Source organism: Terrapene carolina, unplaced genomic scaffold (assembly GCF_002925995.2).
Source record: "Terrapene carolina triunguis isolate 2854851 unplaced genomic scaffold, T_m_triunguis-2.0 Scaffold148, whole genome shotgun sequence".
NCBI lineage: Eukaryota > Metazoa > Chordata > Testudines > Emydidae > Terrapene > Terrapene triunguis.
The window spans coordinates 2304034-2329960 of record NW_020664499.1 but is presented as its reverse complement, the minus strand read 5'-3'; the positions used below and the strand labels follow the sequence as shown (position 1 = coordinate 2329960).

The 25927-nt window shown below is 41.0% G+C and overlaps 1 protein-coding gene across 11 annotated transcripts in view; it reads left to right on the top strand.

Annotated features, from left to right (window-relative positions):
* LOC112112062 (zinc finger MIZ domain-containing protein 1) overlaps positions 1–25927 on the top strand; it is a 504548-nt gene that overhangs the window by 74112 nt on the left and 404509 nt on the right. For 10 of the 11 annotated variants that reach the window (XM_024207776.2, XM_024207786.2, XM_024207778.2 and 7 more), the window contains exon 2: positions 476–597. The gene's annotated coding sequence lies outside the window, so the exon portion shown is untranslated. The remainder of the gene's footprint in view (positions 1–475; positions 598–25927) is intronic. The other variant, XM_024207775.2, reaches the window with a different exon arrangement.

Sequence of the window (25927 nt, the reverse complement as noted above, 5' to 3'; positions counted from 1 at the left end):
GTAAAAGCAGCTAATGTGAATGTTTTACAGAAATGGGCCTGATTGTGACTGAGGCAAATTCATTTGAACGAATACTCGGGTATATTTTAGCATCTCCCTTGCAATTATCCTGTTGTAGGTTATTTTAGGATCAGTATCTTGCTCTTTAGAGTCTTCCCACCCCGACCCCTGGAAAACATTTGGTTTGGATAAGATATCTGACAGTTCAGATCAATCCATGCTCTTTTTTTTTTTTTTTTTTTTTTTTTTTTTTTTTTCTCATTTCTTTCTCTTTTTTTTTTTTTTTTATTAGCAGTTGATTTGGCCAACACATTTCTGGACCTTGACATGATCAGCAAATCAGTACAGCCATGGATGGCTATTTTGGGGCTGGAGAAATGGGGAGGGACTAAGGAGTTGCTGTAATCTGCTGCACCTTCAAAGTACAAGTAAGCTGATATTTACCTTCCCCTTTTCTGTTTTTTCTCTCTCTTAGGAAATACTGTGTGTTACAGACTGAGACATCAATCCCAGCTCACCCCCCCTTTTTTTTTCTTGCCTGAATTAGAAGCTCCAGGAATGTGCTAATTGGCGGCGGCCTCTTCAGAGAGGTAAAAGGTAATTGTTATCTGCCTGCTTTAGGTGTCTTGCCTGTTAAACCTCTTTTGGAGCAGGTGGGAAAGGAGGGGAGGGTAAGGTTAGAATAAGCTTGTCAATGTGGAATTTTTATTTTCTTAGATCATCTCCAAGTTGATGAGGATGGTTTTCCATCCTCTTCAATGTACTCATGCAAAGAGAGGCTTCTGTGTATGTTCATTCATGCATACAGTCCTGTCCTGTGCCTATTTCTATGTGTAGGACAGAGAGCTCATTTTGAGCAACTGCAGGAAAAGGTTTGCTTAAAATGTTAGTAGAAAACATAATTTTTTAAAAAAATGACCAGTGCATTGGTGGAATGATGATTTATCTGCATTAGCTTAGTTCCTGGGCCCCTGCCCTCCACCTCAGGTCCTCTGTGGTCATTTACAATCTCTTGTTCCATCAAAATGATGGAACAACAATACCAGGGGAGAAAGGCCTCCCATTGGGCAAAATACCAGTTCAGGTAAAATGACCTACATTTGAATAATTCTGCATTTGAATCACATCTTTCCTTGAGATTTGGAAAAGATTGTGTAATAATAGTAATACCTAGATCTTACATAGCAATTTTTATCAGTAGATGTCAAAACGCTTTACAAACGGAATCAGTATCAATATCCTTTTTTTACATATGAGGAAAGTGAGGCATGGGTGGATGTGACTTGCCAAAGGTTACACAGGAGACTGGTGGCAGAGCCAAGAATTGAACCCAGGTTTCCTAAGTCCAAATCCAGTGCCCTATTTTCTACACTATGCTTCCTTCCAACTGAACTTGTTTTTCATGTATTTAAATGCTTCTAGTTCCAGGCAGAAGTGCCAGAATATGGTATGTGTGAGCCTCTATGTAATAAATTCCATGGCCATAGATGATGGCGTGACCTTATGTAATCCTCACTCATCTTTCCATTTCTTGGAATATGGTTTATATGGAATATGGTTTATATTCCATGTCCACAGTGCCCTGCAAGTTAATGATTGCAAAGCAGTTTCTATCCTTACAAGCATTTTAGATGAACCTATCTTAGAACATGTTTTTAAATGTTGTTACTTCCTGCTGAGACTTTCAGGTGATGCTAAGAGAGTTAAGTGCCCAAGTTCCATTGAGAGCCAAGTTGATTTGAGCACCTAATTCCTTTAGGCTCCTTTGGAAAGCCCATTGTTCATTCTTTAGCTCTCTGTATCCTACGATAACTGATTCCTAAATGAATCATTCGCCCTGTGATTCAGGGGCACCCATGGACAACAGTCCCATAGACTGTTTGATGCAAAATGTAAAACCTCAGACTAAGTGCAGATACCGCAAGGTATAACTTGCTGACCAAATGACAAACTGCAGGTACGCAAATCTGCCTGGAGCAGTTCTGTCCCATATTTGCCACCGTGCTGCTGATAGTGGGGAAGAAAGCAAATCCTTTATTAGAAGGGCCCCTATTGGGTGACCATTTCTGAAACAAAGCAATGGACCTTTCGGGTTACTCTTTCTGGGGAGCTTCAATTGATACTAAGAGACAAGCAGAAACCTACAGACCAGTTGAAGCATTCTAATGGAGTCTCCTGGAATTTCCCTAGGGCTCCTTCTAGGTAATTACCTGTCTATCACTTTGTCTCCTATCTTTTAACGAGGGAGGAGTGCTAGACTCCCAGACCACTAATCCTTATTACTGTAGAAAGGTACGTTTCACTCCTCCCTTTCTCACCTATGAAAAATGGCACCAACTACCCAGCTGGCTTGGCTCTCTACATCTTGTTTAAAAATGGCTGATAACCTTTCTCCCTGGCTGCCAGACAAATCATGGGAATCTCCTGACTACTTCAGGCATGTATTCCCTGAATTAGCCATACAGGTAAGAGGGAGTTGATAGGGAAGAAAGGCTAGCAGAAGCCACCTCACAATCCCTAAATCCACTTTCCCCCAGATAGATTCTTTATTAGAGCTGTGGGATATGTTCATTTCAACCCCAGAACTTGGAGCAAATTGACTGAGATTTGCAAGCCTGTTCTGACCTGGAGTTCTGGGCAAAAGCCACTGCAAAACCTGGCAGTTCCAGCTGAGGTTGCTTACAGTCTCTGGGTTCTTTCAGACCCCCAAACTCGCAGGAACTGGGTTAATGTAAACCTGTAAACCCAAACCTCACAGGGTTGTGGAGGGTTTTTTTGGTGGGACTCTGCTCATTAGCCTTGTGGGGGGTTTTCTGTTTGTGTTTTGTTTTGTTTTAATCAATTATATTTTTTCACTGAAAACTTTGCATTTACCCTATATTCCCAGTCTCTTCCTGTGAAGGCCCTGCTTCGGGACTATTGCCATTTCTCTTAGGCCAGGGTACTCGGTCTGTGCCTCTATTACCTCAGCATAGTACTGGGTTTTTCCTTGGATAACCCCCTCTCTTCCTATTGCTGGCTCACATTACTGTAACAAGTCAGAGATATTTTCCCCCTCCTCAGCTGTTGCTTACGCCAGGAGCTTAGACCTAAAGCCCCTTGTCCCTATATGCCCCTCTTTTCTTTATTCTTCACCTGACCAACATGCCAGAGGTCTGGGGAGATCATGCTGGTTTTGGGTGATGTCCTTTTCCAACTGCTTCCATGTGTCAAACTCCAGGAAATGTACATTGTTAAGCCCCTTGACAGTACCTTAGTGCAGCATGTGTTTTTAACTGTCTGCTTATGTATGGTATTTAAGCAGCAGTCTGCTATCAAATGCTATCACCCAGTCTGTATCCCTTGGGGTGAAAAGCTTTAGGAGAAGAGGTGGGACATGGTAGTGATATTTTGGAAACAAAGCAAAAGGAAATTCTTCCAAGTTTGTTGGGCTGAAACCTTTTGGACGGCGGGGGAAGGAGGGAAGAAGGAAAGATATTCTTGCTGGACTTTGAAGTATTTTTTCAGGGGGTGGGGAAGAAGGGAATGTCTGATTGTTAAGTAGCCAAACATTTGCTGAAGTTTCATGTTTGTTGTTTCATTGCTATACGTGGAGTTACCTTTTTTGTCTTTTCGTCAATTAAACTTGGGCAAAGATTTTTTGCTCCTAGAAAGTATAAATCATATACAAAGATGAGACCCTGTTCATAACTGACACACTTAGAATAACAATAAGAAAAAAGTGCTTTCAAGATTGGAGCAAAGTCATCTCTTTATTTTATTTTTTCCCTCTCTCCTAACCCATCTCCAGAGAAAAGGTGATACAGCTTCTAGCTAACATATTTCAGGTGGGTGACGCTGTGGTATGTTAAGCAATGTCTGTAATAGCTTATCTACTGGTGGTAAGCTTACTCTGTTTGTATTTCTCTTTTCACACATAAATCAAGTTAATAGTTTTCAAGACTTTGAGCAGTGTTTCAACAGGATATTTGCTTAATGTCTTTTTTTTTTTTTTTTTTTTTTTTTTTTTTAGAAAGCTTTTAAGATAGGTTTTGAGTTAGGATTTCTAGTACAGCAAACATATCCAGTGTCAAAGCTATGAAGCTATCCAGAACCCATCCAGGAGTCAGACTTCTGAGTCCCAATGAATTAACGGCAGAGCTTGTGTTTCCAGGGGTTCCAGTCTCTGGAGACCTAATCTTCACACAAGCCTTAAGTCCTGATTAAACAGTACATCACCACTTAAGTGCATGCTTAACTTTAAGTTATGCTAAATTTTAAGCACATGCTTGTGCTTAAGTACTTTGATGAATAGGGATGGACTTAAGCACATGCTTAAATGATTTGCTGAATTGGGGCCTTTCTACACATTGACCCTGTAATCCTTCAGCAGCACTCCTTGGATGGGAGGAGGAGCGCTTCATGGAGGCTTGCATTTCCTTCTGCCTGAAGAGCTCTCTTTAAGCGCTAGTTATGCCTATGCTTGGAAGGATTAGATTTTTATTGGTAAATATCAGTAAATGTCGATTTCACTTTCCATACACAAACCAACGAAAAAATATTTCCATCAATAGTAATCAAAATTTACAGATACTCAAAGTAAAAAAAAATGCTGCCTGAGTATTTTTTTAACCATTTAAGAATATTTATTTTGTATATTTTGACATGTGATGCTGACCATCTGTTACATTTTAATTGTTACAAAGCTTTAACATCTTGAATCTCATCAGTGTCCACTGTCATTAAATAACCATTGGCTGACCCCTTCCCCCATAATTCTGCACAGCTTTGAAAATTTAAATTGAAAAAAATTGGAAAAAATGCTTAAAATAAAAATTGATAATGTAAAATTATATTTAAAAAAAATCAAATTCTGCCAAGTCTTGTTATACCATATAAGACAGGGGTGGGGAAACTACGGCCCGTGGACCGGATTCGGCCCGCGAGCTGTTTTAAGCCAGCCAGCAAGCTCCCGCTGGGGCGGGTGCCGGACTTTGTGGCTCGGCCCTGCTCCGGCGCTCCGGCCGTGTTACTTGGTTGGCAGCCGCATCATGTGGCTTCGCCCTTCTCTCGCGCTCCGTCGGAATGCTGGATTGGGGGGCCGCACCACGTGGCTCGTCCCTGCTCCGTCCTGGGCGCTGGATCAGTGGTCCCGGAAGCCGCGGCATGGACCCGCTCCGGCTCCTACACGCTCCAATGGCTTCCTCCGGTGCGCCAATGGGAGCTGCAGGGGTGGTGCCTGCAGATGGGGCAGTGTGCAGAGCTGACTGGCCGTGCCTCCACATAGGAGCCAGAGAAGGGATATGCCACTGCTTCCGAGAGCCACTTGAGGTAAGCGCTGCTCTGCGCCTGCACCCCGGAGCCTCTCCCTACACCCCAACCCCCTGCCCTAGCCCTGATCCCTCTCCCATTCTCCAAACGCCTCAATCCCAGCCCGGAGCTCCTGCACCCCAAACTTCTCATTCCTAGCCCCACCCCAGAGCCCGCACCAACAGCTGGAACCTGCACCCCTTTTTGCACCCCTTCCCCATCCCTGATCCCCCACCCGCCCTCCGAACCCCATGTTCCCAGCCCAGAGCACCCTCCTACACCCCCCATTCCATAGCCCACACCCCCAACCAGAGCCCTCACCCCCTCCCGTACCCCAGCCCCAACTTTGTGAACATTCATGGCCTGCCATACAATTTCTATTCCCCGATGTGGCCCCGGGCCAAAAAGTTTGCCCACCCCTGATATTAGAGAAGAGGAGACCCCCTCTGTAGTCTGTGGAGTTGGGGACAGGTCAGGGAGAAAACTTGGAGTGAAGAGAAGAAAATGAACACAGAATATGGAGGAAGACAATTTGTGAGATGAGCTAAGTTTTTTACTTGCATGACATGTGATGGCTGGACATCAGTATCATAAACTACATAGTACAGAATTAGTGGAATAGATCTGTCTCTCTTACATTTGTTATATGAATCTTAACTAAGTAGACTTCTAAATAAAGCAGTAAAAAATAACAAATATTGTCAGTCTTTACATTTAAGAGGAGCTGGTTAGGAATTTTTTGAAAATGCATTTTGTCAGAAAACACCAGTTCATCAAATCCAAAAATGTCAATGGGAAAGGATAGATTTTGATGAATGTGTTGTTTAGAAAAAACTTGTGGGGAGAAGAGGAATGTTTTGAAATTGTTCTAATGAGCTGTTTTGACAATGTGGATACTTTAAAAAAAATTTAAGATGAAAATTTTTGTTTGAAATGACTTTTTGTTTTTGTAGTTTAACTAATTACAGTAAAAAAGAAGTCAAAATAATAAAACATTTTGCAATTATCAAAATCAATTTTTTCATATTGTTGGTTCTTGAAAATTTTCAAGATTTCAACTTTTTGTCCCATTTAGAATGGGATGTTCGTCCCCTAAATTTTTAAAATTTCCCAGGCCAGGAAAAGAGTTTCCTGCAGAGCTATACATTTAAAGTCTTTTCTTTTGTACATTCTCTTCTCACTAAGAGGAGCTGTGACTAGTATGCTTTGCAATGACTGCAGCAGAGTTGTGGGAGTGCAACCTAACAATCTGCAGAATGGAGTTTTTAAAGTGCGCCTGTGGAGCTAATCTGTAATCAGTGACTGGGAGGAAAAGTGTGTGTGTTTGTGTGTGTGTCTATATGTACGTGTGTGTGTGTGTATGACAGTTTTTATCATTACTTTTGCCTATGTTCCACATTATTTCTAATGGGAAAGTTTAAGGCCCAGTTGTGGAAATTAGCGATGAAAAGGGTTTTTTTCCCCCTCAAGTGCAGAATTGTTCCCTGCTGTTAAGGAAGCTCTGGTGTGTGTACACATTGCTCCATTCTTCGGTTCTGTATATACATGCGTGTGAGAGTCTTGTACATTTCAATAACTTGCCCATTCAGAAATACAAAGTCAAAGGGGAATTGTAGTGTGTGATTCAAAAATCATAAACGAACCCAATAGGTTGTGTGGTCTTATGGATAAAGTACTGGACTGGGAATTGGGAGGCCAGAGTTCTGTTCCCAGCTCAGTTACTAAATTGCTGTGTAATGCTGGGCAAATTACTTGTCCTTCTCAGTCCTTCTGTTTCCCTTCCGTTCTCACCCTTTGTCTTGTCTATTTGGACTGTAAGCTTGTTCGGGCAGGGACTTTCTTACTCCTGTTTGGCTGCTAACACTATGGAGCCCCAATCTTGGAAGAGACCTAGGTGGTAATGAAACAAAGTATTAAACAAATCCTAGTCTGTTTGGTGGGGTAGATTACTTACCTAAGTAGTCATGATCTTTAAAATGTTTCATATCTAATTTTTGGTGGAGAACAGAAGAATTTCTTCCCCCCTTCCTCCCCGAGATCATGAGACCATTATTATTTAGGTTTTGATAGGGGGCTGATTTCCCTTTGGTGGTCAAATGCACTGTGGGTCTTATGTTTGAGGAAGGAATGCTTAACCTTTCAGTGAACAGGAAGAAGGGCATTTTGGCATTTTGTAGTATTTATAAAATCAATTGAGGGGAGAGAAGATGCATATCTGATTTGTAGGTAACAGTAAAATTGGGTTTCGAGGTGTGAGGGGAAGTCTTAATTATCAGCCAGAGGTTTGAATGGGATTGTTGCAGTTCTAAAATACTTAGTTTAAGTGTGGTGGTGTGATTTCATTTATTTATTTTCTTCTTAGAAATCAAGATACAGGGATCACGTGGCATTGTGAACTTTGCAGGTATATACGGTAGCAGGTCTCTATTCATATACAGCACATGGAATTTGGCTCAGGAAGGGAATTCTTTCCTTCTTTCCGAATGTAGGTTTTCTTAATGGAGCTACTGTTTGTGATTACCATGTAAAACTATATCCTACTCCTGATAGCTAAATGATTTGAATGTCTTAATGGTATCTTTTGACCTGCCCTCACCAGACTAGTCTTTCTTCCCATTCTTTTATTTCTATTCTTTTGGTCAGTATGGAAATTATACTAAAATGCAGACTATTAAATTGCATTTTCCTGCAGAGGCATTGAAAGTTTTAGGTGACAGCTCCTGTCTCTCTCTCTCCCCCATCTCCCGCGGGGCCCCCCCGGGGGGGAAAAAAACATATTTGTGGCATATTTGAGGGGAAGGGACAGTAAGCAGAGAGGTCTGAAAAACAATGTTAGTGTGGTGTGAATGATCAGGGAATAAAAAGAAAAGAATGGAAATATGCAAGCAGTGGCTCACCAGTGACACATTAATAGCATCTGAAAATCAAGTGCTCATTCATTTTAACCAGAGGTTAATTAATCAGAGAGAGTAGATAAAATGATAAGCTGCTTTTAATGAAGTGAAGCAGCATTATTAGCAGTAAGCAAAATGCAAAATATTTGGTCTCCTCCACATGTGGGTTTGATTGGGCCTGTAGTGAGGCATTGGCTTTGGAGATTACTAGCCTCTTTTGTTGCACTCTGAGTTAGGGGTGTGTGTTTAGAATGTGTGGCCATGTGCAATTGCTGGGAAATAGGGGACTGGAATTAAATTAAAAACAGATAAATTGTTCCTTGTACATTTTTCCTGTATGCCAGAGGCCAATAATTACTGGCCCTGATAATTCAGATACTTATTTTGCCTTTGGGGATAACTGGGCATTCACAGAAAAACTACACAGCTTCACAAATGAAATCAGAATATGTGAAAGTAAACAATTTGGTATTGCTTAGTTAATGTTGGTGTACCCCAAACTGTTGCAACACATGATTGCCTGCATAATCTAGGGGAGTTCGCAGCCTCAGGGTAGTAATCCACAAGGGAGTTACCTGCTATTTATCTAGACTCAGAGGGTCATGAGCCAGTGTGTGTTTGGCTAATAAACTGAAGTAGATTTGCTTAGTCCCTTCCAAATGATCGTCTGCCATCAGCAGTGCCTCTAAACTATTGGGCTCGTTCCAGTGGTGTCACCTGAAATGCTGTGGAAACTGTAAGAGAGTGTTCTGGGATATGAATGGCAATGCAAATTACAGTAGGCAAATGGCTGAGAAGCTTTGCCATCTACTGAAAAGTCAGTATTTCAGTTATAACAAATGGGAACCTTTCCCCTTTACAAAAGGAAAAGTGTATTCTTGGTGGAATTAGCAAATTTACTCTGAGTTATCCTACATTGTTTTAAATGTTTATATTTCAGACTGGTGTAAAAATTGACTGAGCAGGGCTTTTAATGCACAACTCATGCTATTAAATTGTTCCTGAGTCCCTTTACATGCAAAGTTTTGTATGAATAAGTTAATACGCTTGTGTGAACTAGAGAAATGTATCCAATGGATTTGAGTGGCTTGATAGTAAGACATAAGCAAGTAAAAGAAAATTTATTTAAAAGACTACGCTGCCTACAGTCATTCAAGTATGAATTCCCTAGCAACAAAGGAGAAACTGACGTCCCTAGTGGTTCAAGGGTGTAAGTGATATTGCAGGCTTAAGTTGAAAGGTTGAATCCACCGAACGAAATAATTCCATTATAGTGAGACAAACTCTCAAAAAGCTAGCTAGAATGGTAGGGAAAAGGCCGGGGGAGCCTTGAAAGCACAGCTGAACCAGGGAAATGAGAAGGTGCTACTCAGGAGAAGCTGGAGTCAGTAACTCAGGAATTGCATTTTGTGTGCGATTATTCTCTTATGAAGAGAGCATGCTACCCAGCTTGGCAATATTGTAGTCCAAGTATTTTGTTCAAAGAATGTGCCAACTACCTCTGGGGTTTTTTTGCTTTATATTTCTGCATCTAAACCATCATTTTGATTTTTTAATAATTTTGCCATAAGAATTTCCTTGCTAGCTATGGAGGAAAAGCTTTAAAAGTAGAACTCGAACAAAAAGTGGTCTGTTTTCCTGTAAAGCAAGAAAAAGTGCATGCAACCTGTTTGGACCATGTGTTGCATTGGATCTAACAGGATGACATTAGATTAGACCAGCGGTTCTCAAACTTCATTGCACTGTGACCCCCTTCTGACAACAAAAATTACTTCACAACCCCGGGGGAGGTTGGGGGCGCGAAGCCTGAGCCTGCCAGAGCCCCGCTACCCTGGGTGAGGGGGCCAAAGCCCAAGCCTCACTGCTCTGGGAAGGGGGGTCAAAGCTGAAGCTCAAGGGCTTCAGCCCCTAGTCATGGGGCCTGCAACCTGAGCCATGCTGCCCAGGGCTGAAGCCCTCTGGCTTTGCCTTTGGCCCTGGGCAGTGGGACTCGGGCTTCAGCCCTGGGCCCCAGCAAGTGGAAGTCAGTCCTGGTGACCCCATTCAGAGGAGGTCGCGACCCACAGTTTGGGAACCACTGGGTTAGACTGAGCTAGCTAACATAATCTTAACACCTTCTATAACTAACTCTAGTCAAGGCAAACTGTACTTTAGCCAGGGCCGGCTCTGGCTTTTTCGCCGCCCCAGGGGGGGGGGGGGGCGGGGGGCCCGGGGGGGGGGGCGGGGGGCCCCGGGGGGGGGCCGGCCCCCCCCCCCCCCCCCCGCGGCCAGAGCGCCGCGCCGCCGCCCCCCTCCAGGTGCCGCCCCAAGCACCAGCTTGGGTGCCTGGTGCCTGGAGCCGGCCCTGACTTTAGCACATGCTAAAGTGGCTGAATTAAAGCCTGGTGGAGGATAAAAGCCACTAAACCTATGAAAATAGCATCAGTGGGAAATTGAAAAGTATTGAACATAAAGAAGGGAAGAAGCCTAGAAGTCAGCAACTAATTTGAAACTGGGTCTGATGAAAAAAATGTAGGGGAAAATGCTAGTGTTTCACAGGCTGAAGGACTAATGCATGTGATCTCCTCCAACATGAAGCTAGTAAGTGATTAGTGTTTCAGAATGGCGTATTTCATAGTCGTGGTATCAATGGAATTTGACATCTTGGTCTGTTCAGGTGGGTGCTAGAATTTCTTCTCCTTAGTTGAACTCTGAACGAGGTCCCACAACAGGCTTATTATAAGTTAGACTGAGCATGAGAGACTCTATATCTGTGGCTTGAAGGGCAAGGAAACAAGTCATTTAACATAGTCCTACACAGGTGCCAGCTCTAATTATTCTTACTGTACAGGAAATTAGAATAATTAAATTTCTAGTGTTAGCAAAAATTTAAGTTTCTTATTTTGTTAATATAAATTATGTGAAATAGGGTATGCTACATTTGAATTGTTGCTGATAATGTATTTTCCATGTGTCTGTCTTAAAGGCAATACTGTATACCAGCGACTTGGGAGTGAGCAACTAATATTCCAAAAAATATTTTAATCTGAGGTTTGCAGTGCATGTCCCCTGCCTGTTTATAAATCTAAATTTTAAAAAGTATAATAATAATTTCCATACTGCTAGTTTTACAGATACAAACTAAAGAATAAACATGTACTGTTTTTGTGAGCCCTTTAGGTGAAATATTGACAATAGATGGTGACATAATATTGAATTGTCGCTTATGTTGGCTTTTGAAGCAACACCCAGTACAGAATATCAGTGTTTATAATTTGTTGTTTGCCATCCCTTCTGCCTCTATTTGTCCTCAAAATATATATTGGTTGCTTTTTTTTTTTAAGCCATGGTTATTTCGTTCTTCATTGTCCTATATCGGTTTAGGTCGAGTTCCTCTCTGCCAGCAGGTAGAGTCAGTGTTCTGTTTCATCTTGAGAAAGTCATCCCCCGTATGGCAGGGATTTGCTAGCTCACCAAACTTTTTGCTGTCTCCAGTAGGTGGAAGTAATAATATCTCTTGTCCTATGACACATAGGACTCGAAAGCCCTGCCTGTGGGGGAAGAGAGAGCCCCTTCTGATTGGCTGCTTTGCCCCCCTTGCCTGCCTCCTACCAATCAGAGCTGCTATAGGAAGAGCTCTGTCTTTTCCCCTTCCCCTCAGCAACCCAAAAGCATTGTCGAAAGAGAGGAGAGGGAGCTAAGAGCCCAGTAGCTCAGGGTGATTCTGCTACCTCTACACCTCCTGTGAACAGTGAGGTCAGGAGAGATCCTCTGCTCTTCCCCATTCCCCCCTGCTCACCCAACCTGAGGAGCGGGGGGATGACTCTAGGCCCCACCTCAGGCCTGGGACGGAGGGAAGAATGCCAGGAGCAGCCAAGTTGAAGCTGAGAGGCAGAATTGATGCAGGGACTGGGGGGACAGGATTGGTTGGGAGGCAGCATTAGTTGCTGGTCAGGGGACAGGCAGATGTTGTTAAGGGGTGCTCCTGCAGCAGGGACCAAAGTCATTTTACCTAATAACTCTGGAGTGGCAATACTAGCTGTCAGTCATACACTGCTGCTGGGGAGGGGCAGGTGGAATTCAAAAATCAAAAGAACAGATTAAAAACACACACACTATAATTTTTTAAAAAATCTCATGATGTTGGGGGTGAGGAGGGCGGGGGCTGACAACAGATTTGTTCATCTCTTGAGGTTGACAGTAATGGGACTGGGACACCCGCACTGTGTAGCTGCCCCTGACTGTTCCCAAGAGAACTGTCTCTCTGTTTAGTAGGCTACTTGGTGAGGGGTTCAGTGTGTCTTAACTACTCCCATTCCTTCCCAGGAAAACTCCAGCAGAAGACACCGGGTCAGCTGTACACAGTAACCGAAGTTGGTCACTGGGGATGTTGGAGACCTCCTCCTTGAAGGGTCTAGAGGATCATTCTTGTGAAACAAGGGGCAAGATTCAGAGGGGTAGCCATGTTAGTCTGTATCAGCAAAAACAACGAGGAATCCTTATGGCACCTTAGAGACTAACACATTTATTTGGGCATAAGCTTTTGTGGGCTAAACCCCACTTCATCAGATGCATGGAGTGAAAAATACAGTAAGCAGTATATATATGAAAAGATGGGAGTTGCCATTGTTCTCCTGAAACCAATTAACAGCTAGAGAAGCCAGACAGTACCCCTTCCTACAGGGCCCATAGTCCTCATTCCATTGAGCTGGTTGTGAGCCCTTCCGGGAAGTCTTGGGAGCTTTTTGGTGGATGTCATTCGCAGGTGCAGGAGGGCCCTAGGCCCCTGTGAATGTTACTTCTGCCTTTTTATAGATGAGCAAACTGAGGCACAGAAAGCTTAAATGACTTGCCCAGGGACTCATGGCAAGTAAACGGCATAGCTGGTGTGGAATCCCGATTTCCTTACTTCCAGTCTCCTGCTATAATTACTAGACAATGTTTTCTTTTTATGCACTGTGGACATGAATCGGTCAGAAATGGCATGCACAATTAGCTTCTTGCATCAAAGGTCTGTGTGTAGGGGGGATATTGCAGTGAAATGCAGGAGGAGGGGAAGGGCATTCAGGGACAACTGTACCTGCTTGGGAACAATTTAATAAACAGCAATGAGTCGAGGAAGCAGTCTGTGTTTCAGATGCATTGTTATCTGTAAAGTCCCCTATCTAGCAGAGTGCTGCAAAAGGTTTAATGCAAATCCAAGGCCTCTGCCATTGTGAGAGACAGATTAGGTCTCATTTGCATTCTTTCTCCTATAATAATTACCTAGCAAGGAGTGCCCGTTACCATTAACTTCATTCTGGTTGCCTGTGATAACACCATCAGCAATCTCTTCTCCACGGATTATGGACACTATGAGAAAGGGGTGATAGTGGAAAATTTGAAAGCTGATAAATTGAAATTCAGATGAAAGTATGATAATAGCCATTAAATACATCTGGAGAAATACTGTGAACTGAAGAGCAAAGGCCAATATTAATCTATAATATTGATGAGCTGCATGGTTTCAATATAATTTAGTAAAGACAGCACATCATTTTTACTTAGCTTAAAAACATATGCAGTCCTTGTCTCAATGGTTTTGTTCCATTTTAGGAATTGGCTTTGAAGTGCCTCTCGAACTGATACAGTACAGAGACCAATGAGTGAGTGAAACTGCACACCAAAAAAAAGAAAAGAAAGAAAAACCCAACAACCCCAGTGACAGGCAAATCTGGTGTGCAGGACTCAATCGTGACTTTCAGATTGATGTTCAAAATAAAAGTAGAGATTATTTGTCTCTTGTTTTCAAATTACTGCTATAAAAGGGCAAAACAAAAAGTGCAAAGAAGTTTGGGAGAATGGTGATCCCAGTGAAACTAGTTCTGTCTACAATTTAATTTTATATAGAGATAATAAAAAATATTTCTTCCCACAATTTCTGTTTTGGTTGTAGACTCTGTCTCTGAGTTTGTGTCATTCTTGAAAAACCAGTGGGGGTCACTGCAAGAGAGGCAGAGATCCTATTATTTAATCCTATCCATTCTCTCCCTTGGTTCAATCTGTTTGTTGCTATGAGCCTCCCAGTCATGGGAGCAAGGTCCCTAATCTGCAAATCAAACCCTGAACCCTTGCACAGTAGTAGCAAATTGCTACCATTAGATCTAGAGCTGATGGCCCATTTCAGAGCCTTTTATTGCATATTGCACATGCCTCAGTAGAAAGTCCCCTTTTTGCAAAGAGGATTGAGAGCAGAGTAAAGAATATTTTGCAGGAGAAAACATTCTTAATATCGCCGGTGCCTTGTGGAGAGGGAGCCGCATATACTGCCGATGTGTGTAATTTTTCTTTCTATTGGTTAGTAGAATTTTGTGTATTTCAAGGTTTTCACTGGAAAAAGCAAGCTCTGTGTGTGTGTGTGTGTTTAAATCAGGAGCAACTATGGATATACTGGTCTTATCTGGAACAGGGCATCAAAGCAGTTAGTGGCATTTTAAATAAATTTTCCTGTGGCAAGTATAGTGTGTGTGGGACATAAGCTGTCATCTTCATTTTACATCCCCAGTGGAAATAGCAGTGTGTGAATGATTGGGCTTGAAGAGTCTGTTATAATGTGTTTCTCCCTCCCCCCACATAGGCTCTGTGGGGATGGAGGGGGTGGGTAAAATAGACTGTTGTTAATCTGTTGGTTAGCCACATAACCCAGCTAATGAATTACTAGAAAAATCCTTTGTTTACTCACTGTCACCGTTCCTGGCTGTTAAAGATTTGCTAGAGTAACACAGAGCTTTTAAAACTTGATACAGCCCTTAAGAGTTTAAAGATCTGTTTGTGTGTGGACTTGCTTAGGTATATGGCTGGGTTTCCCTGTTTTCCCCAACTTGATATACTGGATTTACAATCTGTAAACATGGCCAAACAGAAGTGCATTTTTTTGAATCATGAATGGAATACCTTCAATCCCTTAATAAGCAAATTTGGGTGTTGGAGAACCGTATTCACTATAAAATACAGTGCAGTTGAAATGTTTGGGTAGAACCGGTCGTTCTGCATTTTTTCCCAGTGATGGCATTTGTAGTGCCATGTGGAAAAAGGCACATATTCCAAAATGCAGAGAAATTACATCCTGTATGGAAGAAAACCTCTTTCCTGACTAGTCTGTGATTACAATTGGACATGTTTATTTAGAAACATATAGTCAGGTAGTCTTTCCATGAAGTCTAATAGTTCTGTTGGACAGAGTTTGGGGGCAGTTTTGGATCCAAATATAAATCTCTGTGAGCATGAGTCCTCCTTCAAAGGAAACTGTTCTGTTGCGGGACACCTGGGCTGTTTATACCTTACATCTCTGCCCACACCCACAGCATCCAAGGTACCTAGCCTGGGAGAGAAATTGCTACATTTTTCTAAACATGGACTTCCTTCATTAGGCTTATTGATGGTGTTTGGATCCTGTTCCATTGCTCTGATAGGAAGTTGTACCATCTGAAGGGTGTTCTCCTTTTACCCTTTCTCCATTCAACCAACTTCCATGAGCTATCCCTGAGGAGGGACCCTAATGAGTGGGGGGGAGAGTTAGGAATGTGGGGAAAGGGTAGAAGGAACGTGGAGCATCACCTTGGCAATGAAATGTCTCCTTGCCATCCATGGAAGTCTTGTGGTGTGTTTTTTAAGAAAAACATCTGGCCCAGCCAGTTGACCACCAGTGGGATATAGTGCTTTGAATGGGGGTACCTGGAAGATGCATAAGATCTGAGGATTGTAGGAGGCCCTATAGAAAGCAAAGTATCTGTGTATTCTTCTCTATGAATAGAAAGGCATTGGATGGATAGGCAATTTTCAGTCTTCCTCTTTGGACTGATCCTGATATTAAGGTAATCTGAAGACACACGTTTCTTTGGTTTGGGTTTTTGTCCAAGTCAGACCATGGCTTCAATATTCATGACCATAATGACTTGAAATTTAAAGTCTGATATTTTAGACCTCTGGTTGACCAAAATTTGCCACCCTCTTTTGTTCAAGTTCTCCTATGCTAACTAAGGGTTTCAGTATAGAAGAATCAGCTATTCTAAAACCTGGCATCCTACAGAGAATGAGGAAGCTAAGTATAAGCCTGCAAGCACAGCTTGTGTACATATTTGTTGAAAGCTAATTGGCAGTGCAGTTGCCTTTCAAACTTGTTCTTTCACCTATCAGCGAGCACAACTCTGGTACTTAATGTACTGTTGATTACGTAAACACTACCCTGAAATATTTGCACAGGCAATTAACTCCTGTATTTTACACTACTTAGGGTTACAAATGGAATCCTGTTAGAGAGCCCAAAATTATTTATATTGTGAAATGTATGTAATCATTAGATTAAATAATATTCATAGGTACAAAGTATAATAATACTGTCCTTCAAGCTGGCTAGTGTCAAATGTGAAGTGTAGATCAGAAATGTAGTAAGTCCTTCTAGTTAAATGGGGTAAAAAGTTTCTTGTCAGGAGTTGGCGTGACTTTCTTGATAATTATTCCCTTTCCTCCACCCCTTATATTTTAGTTGTGGTATAACTGGTGGAAATTTACAATAGCTGAGATGATTTTGTTTGGATTGCATTTAAAATAGAACACATCCCTCTTCTATTAGTTCATATATTCTATGGCTATTTAATCCTTCTAGTCAGTATCTAACACCTTTAGCTCCATCTGTTGTAGCAAAATTTGGCTGATAATGAAGAAACTCATAGAAAGCATAGAATGCAGGACTAAAGGTATCTGAATGAGACTGAGTGCTCCGATAACTATGGTGGTATGGCACTGTACAAATACCTGGTTAGATGCATCTCCACCTCACCCCGCTCCCAAGAGAACTGTGATCACACCACTGCACCAGGGTTTTCAGTCTTCATTAATTTGCATGCAATATGTCCCTGAAATTGGAAACAAAGTCCCTTAGAGCCAAAATGCAGCAGCTCCACAATTTGTGCCAAATGATAAATCTGTTAGAAGTTTAGCCACCAATAACAACCATCATCATGTCAGGCCTCCACCCACTAAAGGGCCAGATGTTTACAAACTATGGGGCTAATCCTGCCATCTAATGGATTTGATGGTAATTTCTAGTGTGGGTTGATAGCAAACTAGTAAAATAGTGCTCATGACATGGTGTGCTGTTTTGATTTTGTTTTTCTATTTATGGACTACACACTGATTTTAATTCTGTGACATGCAATTTTTAATGTGATTGCAGATAAGAACATAGTTCTCTTGTAGAATCCAGAGTGAATCTGTTTAATGAGGGGTTGTCAGTATTATCCTATATTTTATTTCAAATTTTCTCTCTCTCTCTCTCTCTGTCTGACACACACACACACACAAATATTATACTCATTTGGACTGGTACACTGAAAATCCTTTATAAATTTCATTTAGTGAAAGTCTGCAACCAGGAACACAGTTTAATCAAACTTATAACATGTCTGGAGATTAAACAGACCTGTTAGATAATCAAATCCATCTCTGTATATGTACAGGATATAGTTCATCAACTGAAGTCCCTATCTGATATTACACTTGATCTTAGCTAAAAATTATTGAATGAAATATATCGCTGTTAGGTGGAACCTTCCAAAGTATTTCCATTTATGATGTTATAGTAGATAGATCGGACCGGACACGCAGCGGAATATAAATAGTTACAATTAGCCATATATAGATTCTTATAACAAGAAGTCAGAAAGATAAGGTCCCCAGTTATGGTGCATTGCAAAAAGAGAGGAAATTCTATAGAAGCAGAAAAGAACAACTTGACATGGTATTGATGTGTCTATTTAATTAAAATTATAATTAAAATTATTAAAATTTATTTAAAGTACCTATTTAATTCCCTAAGTGTTACTGAGTGGAGGTTTGTTGAGTATACCATAAGTCAAAATGCTAATGTCTGAATATGTTTAACAGACAGCACTGAGGTCCAGATTTTGCTAATGGGGGGAAAAATTACCATTTTCATTTTGAAGGAAGTAGCCCATTTAGAAATTTTGAATTTCACTTGCTTTGCAGATTATATGAATTGATTGCCTGTAAAGTTAAATTTCCCTCTGCTTTCTCTCCCCCCCCCCCTTTCTTTTTTTTTTTTCCCTTTTTTTTCCCCCCCCCCCCCAAAAAAAAAAAAAAAAAAAGAATGAGAATTGCTGCTGATTTCTTATTTTAGAAATACAGGAAACTCCAGGCAGAGTGGTGGACCATGTGCCTGGAAGACTTGTTTTAGGGGTATTTGTAGGTTTTACTTTACTGATTTTTGATGCAAGCTCAGTGACATCTTGAGACTGATACTTTCAGATGTTTTTGACATTCATGTAAATTTCACCAAGAGTGAATCTATCCAACTGATTCGTACTTGTGATATAGTGGGGTGTGTGTAATATGCTTTAAATGCCTGATTAAAATACACTTAATATCAATGTTTTTTCTGTAAGGCAGTAGGGATTGTCTCAACAGCCATTATAGAAAAATGTTCATTTGTGAGTGAATGGAACCAAAATAGAGTGTACAATTGTTGATAGTTTTCAGTAATACCCAGAGATTGTTTCACTTAAATGCCATCATAGTCCCCTTGGGCTGTAAGAAAAAAAATACATTTACGGAATCATTATGTTTTTGCCAGATGAAAAGAGACAGGAATAATATTTTATTTTGATATGTTCCCACCTGATCGCTTTATCATTTTTTCTTAGATTGAAGTTGATTGAAGTGATTGTTGGGAAATGAGTAGTAATACATTGTTTTTAATTTAGGAAGAATTTGGGCTCACTTTTCCTTGCTTTGTTTGGAAATATATCCAAAACAAATGCTTCAGTTTAAAATGGGTATGTATGCACGTGAGCGTAATAACTTTTGATACAACAGCTTAATGTCATTCATTTCAGTTTTATAGTCTAACTGATCTCAGTTACATTTCTTAATCCCAGTTCAGTAGCCTGTGGGTTCTGAACCTGGATGCCACAGCCCTTTCAAAGATCTGGTGGCTCAAGACCACCCTGCATTTATGCCCAAATGGGAAGGGGGGCGGGTCATGGTATAGAAAAGGTTGCAACCACTGCAATAGTCACTATTCCTAAACAGATCAATTTGATGAGACTATACTGGGAAACGTATTTTGTATGAGTGTTTTAATTTTACACAGGTTTAAACAAGATCAAACCTTTTTTTTAAAAATGACAAATGTTTTTAGTTTAGCATCTTTATTTCTACGGTATGCCTCTGATCCTTCCTCCACTGCCAACATTGCCCGGCCTAAGGCTTTTGCTCATGGTGCGTTTGCTAGTCCATCTCAGGGACTCTAAAAGCTGTGCATCACTTGGTTACAGGGTAAGATACCCAGCTGGTGTAAATTTGTGTGGCTTCATTGACTTCAATTTAGTTTACGTCAGCTGAGAATATGACCCATAGATTGGCCACTACATCTCTTCTCTCATTAAATTCCACTTTACTTCAGCATATAGTAGTATCTTTGATGGTGACCCAGTTTTAAGGCAACTAAGCAGTGCTCTCTAATGCAACACTGATTTCTATGCAGAGGCAGCTTTAGGCAGTGCCTAGGGTGCCAGATTTCAGGATGGGACAAGAGCTGTGGGCACCATAACTCAAGGACTGGTTCTGTGACAAAACTCTATACCACACAAACTTTTCACTGTGCAGTTGATGTCATCCTCTTTTGCCACTGCAGGACACATGAATTTTCACTTTTGGTCTCCTCCTTTCCCCCCATTATTTTTTTTAATGTATCTTACAGTCTGGTACAGTTGACCCTACATTTAAAATCTTAGTGTAGCAGACAGAGTGGAAAAGGTAGTACAGCCAACATGGAGGACTGGCTGGAGGAAAGGAAGAAACTAATTTAGGTGAATTTATTTGATCTGATCTTTAAGTGATAACATGGGTTCAATAGTTCTAAATAATGTATCTGTAGTAAGGTCTTTATCTTCTACAAACATGTTATCAAGTAAGCTAAGGGGCTGAATAATAATGATTGGTAGTCTTTAAGTTAGAAAGAATCTAGTTATGTGGATATCATTCTTTCTAGTAACTTTGTAATTGATGGATGTAACTTGAGCCAGGATGAAACACCATACATTGGTTCTATATAAGGAAACAAAGCCTCTAAAGCATATTATGGCATTAGTTTGAGTGTCGGCTTTCACCCACTTATTGTGAATCTGAAAGCCAGGTAAACACCAAGGCTGTGCTTTTTTTTTGCCCTTTTTTTTCCCCCTGTAGAGAAGGAAAACAGTAACCCAGTATTTGAAGCATGCAAGTTATGCAGATGTTCAAAAGGCCAAATAAAACAAATAGATGGGCTGCAGCTGCTGGAGCAGTCATTTAGCAAGGCATGTTTTGCCGCTATGATAAGACTGCTCCATCATGCCTCTGGCTTCTGCCTACTTGAGGGAAATAACACAGTGAATTAATTTACTCTATTGTGATTGTAAATATGAAATCCCAATTGCTGTGACTTCTGAAAATTATTTTTCCTATTAAAAAGAAAATACACAGAATGGAGTAGGAGGTGATGATATTCTTTCCAATTAAGGAAAGGGGAGATTTTTCAAAAGAACAAATGGGAATTGTGTACTTTAATTCTCATTCTCCTTTAGGTGCCTAACTTTCATGGGTACGTTTGAAAAAATTCTCCCAAATGGAATAACAATATTTTAGGGCCTGAAAACTCTGAGCGCACGAAAGGAGACTGAATAAGATTGATTGGTTAGAATGGCTAGGGACCAATGTCCATCAGTAGCATGAGTGAGGAAAGTTAGTGAATATGTTTACTATTAATACTCTGCCAGCTTTGGATAGCATGTACCACAGGGGGACAAGAATTATTGGCTCAGAAGTGATGAGCAAAATTTCTGTGACCAATACACTTGGCAGAAGGGGTACACCATTGACAGTCAGCCAAATGAAATCAGCAGGGAGTTGAACCACGATGTTACCTAACAAAGAGTTCCATTGCTTTCAAGAAGGGTATTCTAGTGACTTTGTGGAGGATTCTGGTGACGTCTTCCATAGGTTCCCATCTTTGCAATTGACTCGCTTGCTTTTATATATGTTTTGAAGAGTGGTGTATAGAAGAGCAAGCAGGATAGTGATTCTTTGTCCTGTGACTTTGGAATTTGGCTGCGTGTTTGGAAATTATCATGCTGAAGTGTCATCTTTCAAGGTGGGAATCATGCAGGGCTCAAATCACCCAAAGGAGCTATCCTGTTCAGGGTTTTTCATTTAGCATAATCTCCTTTCACAAAAGGTAAACCAGAGTTAGACCAGATTTGGGTGAAGAGCACAGCTGCCAGGGCACCCAGGGCTTTGAGCCGGAGCTGGAGCGCGGAGCAGTGGAGCTGCAGGTTTTTGCCCGGAGCTGGAGCGGAGCTCTAGCAGTCACTATTGGTGCTGGAGCGGAGCTGGAGCAGAGCAATTCAAAAATTTGATTGCTCCAAATCCCTGTCTGAGCCAGCGTTGTTTGTTAAAGCAGTATGGTCTTGGACATTGCATTATATCGGCCAGGAAAGCTGGGCACTTTTGGGGAGTAGGGAGCTCTGTTTAGTGATTCCTTTTTGTCTTCATTTAATTTTCTGAGATAAACTCTTGTAATTTCTTTCTGCTCCTGGATTTCTTGACCAATGAGCACATGTGGAGTTTTTTCTCTTTGTCTTTGTTTTGGTGAAGGGGGGGTTGTGTGTGTTTGTGTACACACGTGCCAGTGAACATATTGTTTCACTAACACTTCCTGTGTCCACTGTAGACCATCCTTGTATGTCTGGTCTGACATTTTTCCTGTCAGAAAATTGAAGACGTTGTATTGCTCAGAAAGGACAAAGAAAGAAAGAAAGAAAGACAACACACACACCACAAAGAGAGACATCGACGCTTCAAAGATCTTTGATTATTAATTCTCAGTAGATTAAAGAGTCAGTGCAGCTAGTCCTGTAATGGCAAGGACAGACTTCCATGTGTTTGAATGAACAGTTATTCTATTGAAAGTATGGCTGGCTGTTGGATCCCATGGGCTTTAGTAAGATGGGTCTGTGTTGGACTTCTGTGGAGCAGCAATATGGGCTTCAACCATAGAAATTAGCTGCTTATTACCAGATGGACTTTAGCAACCACAAGAGAAGTCATCTGTGGTTTTAAGGAGGATTCTCCAAGCTGAATATATAAAGACTTTTCACCACTCCTTGCTGGAGGCATCCACATGTGGTGATTGAGTATTAGATTAACAAAGGCATCAGGCAACTCAGGAGAGGCACTTACTTTTTTCACATTGTAGAAAAGAATGCCCTGATAAGAAGGTAAAGGAGGGAGGTGTGACTGGGGTGAGGGAGGAGAATGTAGGGTGGGGAGCATACCAATGAAATAGGTTTACTTCCCTATTTGCTGTGGGAGCAGTCTATTACTGTTGTTGTGGTAGCACCAATCTGGTCAATAAGATGTAGTGTCTATCTGCCCTAGATACTTTCTGTGGCCCCCAATACCATCTGAGTGCCTCAGAATCTTTTAATATAGCAATCCTCACAACACCCCTAAGAGGTAGGGAAGTGCTGTTATCCCCATTTTATAGTGGTAGAACTGCGACACAGAGACTGGGGGTATGTCTATATTTAAAGCCCTACAGCGGCACACTACCTATGCTGATGGGAGGGGTTCTTCTGTCGGTGCAAGTAATCCACCTTCCCGAGAGGTGGTAGCCAGGTTGACAGAAGAACTGTTCCATAAGTTCCCAATGTAGACCAGCCTAAGTGATTTGCCCAAGGTCACAAAGCAAATCTATGGCAGAGCTGGCAATTGGGTGTTCCAGATCCAGGCTAACACCCTAACCATTGGATCATCTAGCTTTTGAAACCATAATAATTAGTAAGCAGTATGAACTTTGCTCTTAGGATGTTACCTTGGTTATGTAACTTGGATACCTTATTATAGATCACTTACTCCAATTCTGACATCAACTGATAGCAAAGGACAGAATTTTGAAAGATTATATATCAATAGTTCATATCCACATATCGTGTAAAAAAGTAAAGTCTCCAAACATCTTGAAGAAGAACAGAGAAATTACATATCTTGGAGCCATAATATTAATCTCATACAGTAATTATAGTTCAGATTACTTTCAGAATAATCATTAATTGAATATTAAATCACAATCAAGTTTTTAAAAAATCAGCTCATTTTTGGAATCAATATTGTCAGCATTGTCCAGATTGACAAAACCATCTTTCTTTACTTTTAAGAAGTAAGAAAGTATATGTGTAGATTTGAGAAATAAGAGGTTTTTGCATTATAATGAAGTATTGTGATTTAGGTCTTGGATGAAGCTAAGATTTGCAGGAAACAAGAGAAGCAGAAGAAACAGGAGCAGTGATTTTTGACTTAAGCAGGAGCATTTTTTTCTTACTAGAAAGTAATTTTATAAGTCTGATAATATAATTTAATTTTTGATGGGGAGACTTTCAAAAAGTGCACTTAGATCCCTAAGTCTAATGAAAGACAATGGGATTTGGGCAATTGCCCCTTGTGGCTGTCCAGATCTCCTCTGTATAAACTCCCCCCCGCACCACCCAAACAACGTGTAACTCCAGCGTGCGCTCATGAGAAGACGTGAACGTTTTGTTTCTGGCACCAATAGAAGTGGACTCACCTGTAGATTGAATAATTGGACCTATATTATAGATCCTGAAGAACATTGGTATCTGGAGGGGAATCAAACTCATGCAAAGAATTTAAAAATGAAAAGGCAGAATTAGCTAGATCCTTATGCTGGCCTGATTACCAGATAAATTCTTTGGTCAAGATTTTAAAAAACAAAAACTGGCACCAAAAATTAATCTCCCAAATCCATAATTGGGCACCTACGTGAGGATCCTGTTTTTGAAAAGTGCTGAGCAACTGGAAGCTCCCATTTACTGCCTTCGAAGTCTGCCTGTTGTGCGCTGAAAACTTCAAAAAACCAATTCACTTAGGCACCTAAATTGTGAAAATCTTAGCCCTTAATTTTTAACGCGTGCAATTTCTCTGTTCTTTGTTGTCACCTGACATATTGAACTGTAACTTCTCAATCTCCTATAGCCATTGTTTTTAGTGGTAGTGATGGCACAATACTGCATGAAGTTGAATCCCAGTCGATCGCCTGGTTGCAGATTTAAAACTGATGCAATTACAAGCATTTACTGTAGGTGGGATTGAATTTGAGAAATAGCTGTGACTATAATTCTTTGTTGACTACAGTTGCCTTTCCACCTGCAGTGTATTCGTTTTCAGAAGTGTGCTGCACTCGCAAGAGCTGTATGCTAAATACTTACTTTTCTCTATCTGCTATACACAAAGTTCATTTTACATTGCTGATGGCTCATTTGTTGGTTCTGTGTTCACCCATGGTTGTCTGAATCTCCTCTTTCAAGCAAAACGATTAATCCTTTATTGCTATATTAAGAAACATACCATTGCATGATGACGCAAACAGGCTGCTGACAGTAGCCTGCAGAAAAAGTTGTCTTCCCAGTAGACTGAAGTGCATATGTTTAAAAAAAAATTGCAATGGGGGAAGAAAACAATGATTCTGTTCTTGTAAAAATTGGATTGGCTCATAGAAATGAGTCCTTCAGCTCATCCATTGTAATGTGCCCAGGTAGCGTTGTCCATCACTTCTCTAAATAAAGGATCTATGATGGAGATTAAATGTCAGTCTGCATGATTGACCACTTCTGAGCAACATGTGGCTGCTGTCGGAGGGTTTGGTGCAATCTCCGGAATAAAATCGCTCTACTAGAATACTGCGTGGGATGGAAAGGGGACTCGTATCATATGACCTTAACTACTCTGTTCTTATCTTGCAATTTTTCTCTGAGGATGACCCCAAACTGACCCAGAAATTAGGATGCTTACAGTGAGGGTAGTGAAGCAGATCGGAAGCATACCAACTCATTAAGCTGCACGTGCTCACCTGTGGTGACGAAATGTTCTTCACCACGACATTTCATAAACTGAAATTCATCTACATGGGGGTAGTGGAGGTAGAGCTGATTCTGATAGGAACCTACCTGTTTGTGCCTGTAAATCAAGCAGTTAGCTGTGTGCTTCTTGTGACTGTATTTCTAGCCATGGATTCAAATATGCACTTATTCTGGGTGCAAACATTATTCTTGTGCATAATGGAATGCGAGTGCCTCAAAAATAAAATGCTGTGACTTGTATGCAAACTATTGAATTTCTACATAAAAGCGTTGAGCCACTAAAAGCAATGGTGGTGTGGTGTCAGTGTGATCTACCTCTGTTTTTCTTTCTTCATGGGGAAAAGGAGAAGAGTTGATCTTCTCACTGTTGACCTCGTTAACTTGTTGAATGAAGCATACATAACATTTCTAGCTCAATTGATGCTAATATAGAACCATATAATGGAATTATTTCTTATTATTTTTATTAGTTGCATTACAGTAGTGCCTAGGGATCCCAGCTGAGACTGGGGCAGGGGTTTCATTGTGCTAGTCATTGTACAAATACGTAATAAGAGGCAGTCTGTGGCCCAGTGGTTTACGATCTACATAGACAAGACAAACAAAGGGGCTATGATAATACAAATAATACAGAATGGGAGAGGAGATGCAGGCCTAGAGAGATGAAATGTATAGTGGAAGAACCAAGAATAGAAACCAGATTTCTTGACTCTTAGTCCAGAGCTCTATCCACTGGATTGGAATGTGTATTATACACCATCCAGACCAGTGCAGCAGTTACCCTACAATGGATTT